Genomic DNA, 3,915 nt, shown 5'->3' with positions numbered 1-3,915 from the left:
CTGGCCCCGCTCCTCCCGCCCGGCTCCCCACTTTCCCCCACCTCCCTTTACCTCCCTTCACCTCCCCGCGGCCGCCGCCTCGACTCCCCACCAAGTCGTTTGCCCGTGTGTTTCCCAGACGCGGAGGGACGGATCCCGAGTCTCCGCCAAGTGGTGGCTCCGCTGCGGCGCGCACTAAGGCTCGGATGCCTCAGAAGTGCCAGTTTCCCAAATCCGAGAAGCGAGACTTTAGAACTTCTTTTAAATGTGCTTTGGAGTTCAAGAAGGACTGTATACTCCATTATAGGTTTCCGAGCCGCAGAGCCGAGCAGGCAAAGAGAGGCCTTTAGCAATTCAGAGTTGCAGCTTTGCTGTGACCTCGTGGCGCAATGGTAGCGCGTCTGACTCCAGATCAGAAGGTTGCGTGTTCAAGTCACGTCGGGGTCATGAGCGGCTCTTTTTCTCTCTCCAACTACGGACTATAACAAATGGAGTAAAAGCAATAAACACGAAATTTGTCTTCAGGCATTTCGTATTATTTTTCCAACAGTATAGAAAACCCAGCTCCTTTTTCTTTCATAACGAATATAGGGTTTATCAACTTGCAATAGAGAGGAAGAGGTTCCTTCTGGCGACCGACAGGATGCACCGCGTTAAGCCTCAGAGTGACTCCCGAGGTAGCGTGGACCGACACAGCGAGCGCACCGGCGGGTGCCCCGACCCCTTGGGTTACTCGTCCCTTCCTGCTCCTTACCCTACCCTACCAGTCTCTGCAAAGCCACGCCTACCTCTCTCTTCGAAACATCACCCTCTAGGTAATTAAATTCGCCCCTGGAAGGAAGGGCCTCTAGTCCAGGAAGTAAACATTCGGTCTCAAGAAGGACTGGTGCCTTTTGTCAGTGTCTTCCTCCTTGGTTACCTTGATCGTCTCTTTTTTTTGTCTCTGCCCCAGACATTCCTTCTGGTGGTCATTCTCTCACCATCTGCATTGTTCCGCATACTCAGACGCTCTATGGATTTGGTTATATCCATAACGTTTGGATATTCACGTTAAAATTGTTTGTTAATAGTTTAAAAAGCTCTACCTGTCTACCAGCAGAGAAAAATATCTAGGAAAAAAGCAGGTTGCATAAAAATATTAACAACAACAACGACAAAAAGCTTAAAAACATACTGTGCATGTATTCACATTAAAACTATGAATGGAAATCATACACACCAATTCTAGCATACTGGTTACCTCTGGAGTATGAGGACAAGAAGGAATAAAGAGAGAATCTAACTTTCATTTTCTAGTGAACATTTCCAAAACGTTAATATTTATTTAATCTGGCTAGAGGGTTCATGGGATCTAGTATTATGAAACATGAGTTTCAGATTGGAATATATTTTGCATAGAGTCCAAAACCTCCACGTTGAGAAATGAATTTATAATTTCCCAAGTTAGCAGGACCAACAGCATTCTGGCATAGGTAGAGTCAGATTCTCTCTGAAAGAAATACACCCTCAAAACAGGCCTAGTTTTCCCATATATAAAGTCCAAACTAAACTTGCTCGTGATATATTTTTAAAAAATAAATTGATAGACAACGTCTTATGAGTAAGAACCAGGAAAATCAGATCCACAGACTTCAGATATGGGAATTATTAGATATGGAATACACAATGGATATGTCTAATCTTCTAAAGTAAAGAGGGGATTGAAATTGACCACAGAACGAGACAAAAATAACTAAGTATGTTTTAAAAAACTAAAAATATATATTTCTAGAAATGAAAGATTTAATGTATGAAATTAGAAACACAAAGGGTATATTAAACAGCAGTTTAGACAGAGCTAAAAAAACAATTAATGAAAGAAATATTTTGGTTGTTCAAAATATGTCCACAAATTTTCCACACTCCCTTCAAAAGGTGATACCTAATTCTCTTCCCCTTGAATGCAGGCCATACTTAATGCTTGAGTCTAACAAAAAGAAAAAAACAGAAGTTACGGCGTTTGACTTTGGAGACTAGGTCATAAAAGACACTCTGGTTTCTTGCTTCTCTCTCTGTGGATCACTTCCTCTGGGATAGCCAACTGCCATGTTCTGAGAATACTTATGAAGTCCTACAGGGAGGATGGCTATATGAATATCTGAAGCCTCTAGCGCATAGCCATGTGACTAAGCCCTAATCAAGCTTTCCCATGTCTGTAGTCCCAGCCAACATTTTGAATCCAACCTCATATGAGACCCTGAACCAGAACTAAGCAGCCAAACCTGAATTTCAGACCCTCAGAAACTGTGTGAGATAATAAATGATAAGACCTTAGATTTGGAGGTAATTTGTTATGCAGCAATAGATAACCAATATAAAGATAGAATTTAAGAAATTACATATAAGGCAAGTAAAGAGGCAAGGAGATAGAAAGTATGGGTGGTTGGGGGGAGGCGGGATAAAGTGATATCAAGGATAGAATGAACAGGTCTAATCTTAGCCTAAATGGAGTTCCCCAAGACAGATAATAAAGACAATAGAGAGAGGTAGTATGTGGAGAGGTGATGGCTAACAACTTTTCAAAACTGATGGAAAACATGAGACCTCACTCTCATGAAGCGCAATGTATTCTAAGCATGATACGGAAATAGAAATCCATGCCTACATACAGTATAAGGAAACTGCACAATATAGAAAGTAAAGATTTTAAAAATGACCAGACACAGGGGAAAAGACCAATTACCTAAAAAAAAAAAAAAAAAAAAAAGACAAACAATTCTAAGCAACAACAATAAAAGCCAGGGCAAGTGGACTAATAATCCCAAAGTGCTGAAAGAAAATAGCTGCCAAACAGGAATTATATACTTGGGAAATTATCCTTCAAACAAGTGAAACCACCAGCAATCCTCTCTAAAGGATTATTTAAAAGATGTCCTTCAGGGAGAAGAAAAATGATCCCAAGTGGGGGTCTGAGATGCAAGGAATGGTGAAGAAAGACAATGCTAAATATGTAAGTATAGCTCATAAACCTTGACCATTTAGAAACAATAACAATATTACAAACTTATAGAGTTGAAAAATAAAACTATAATACTGGACAAGAACAATGTGCAAGCCAGAGTGAACATAATTAAGAAGTAAAGCCTTTTAAAGTGGTTTTATAACTTTAAAGGAAGGACATTTATTAACCAGAGACCATGCTAAGTATGTTAAAATGTAGAGTAATCACTAAAATAGTAGAGATAACTGGTTGATTACCCAGACCCCTCCCCCCCCAAAAAAAAACCCAGTTAAGGATATCTGGATTTGAATAATAGAACAATTAGAGAACAATGTTCTTGAGTTCATATGGGACATTTTAAAAAATGTGACCACCTTCTATACCCTAAAGTAAATCTCAGCAGATTTCAAAGCATAATTATCATTCAGGTCACTTTCTCTGACCAAATTATGATTAAATCAGGAAATCAATAAGAAAAAACGTTATAAAATTAGGATATTGAAAAATATTTTTAAATTACTTCACAGATCAAAGACAAAATCAGATAATAGAAAAAAATAGAGTTTTTGTTTTCATTTGTTTGTTTTGTTTTGTTTTGTTTTTGCAGAAACCAATAGTTTTTAGAAAATCAACCGAAAGCTAGTTAGAAGGAATAAGGTGAAAGAAGGCAGAGGTGGGAACAAAACATATCACACATATTTTTATGTTGTTTTGATTTTTTTTGCCACAATATAACTTTATTACCTACTCAAAAAAAAGTTGTTAACATCAGTGAATGTTGTAGAACTTGAGGATATAGAAAGACCTTCTAAGGGACATGAGTATGGGTAGTTTTTAGGGCAAGGTATTGGGTAACTCAACAAATAGCAACTCAACATAATTTGGAGGTAAAGCCTCAGGGCCTGAAGGACCCAGGACACTTGAAGGGTCAGGCAGAGATCAGGATTCTAGAACCA

At 39.0% G+C, this 3,915-nt stretch overlaps 1 non-coding gene across 1 annotated transcript; it reads left to right on the top strand.

Moving 5' to 3' along the window:
- The first annotated feature begins 354 nt into the window (after window positions 1–354).
- Window positions 355–426, top strand: TRNAW-CCA. Its single transcript has one exon. It is a non-coding gene; the product is annotated as a tRNA-Trp (tRNA).
- Window positions 427–3,915: the final 3,489 nt, after the last annotated feature.

This window comes from Pteropus alecto, unplaced genomic scaffold, assembly GCF_000325575.1.
Source record: "Pteropus alecto unplaced genomic scaffold, ASM32557v1 scaffold52, whole genome shotgun sequence".
Taxonomy (NCBI): Eukaryota; Metazoa; Chordata; class Mammalia; order Chiroptera; family Pteropodidae; genus Pteropus; species Pteropus alecto.
Note: the sequence above shows the minus strand (reverse complement) of the source record. Positions and strands in the feature narration are given on the sequence as shown.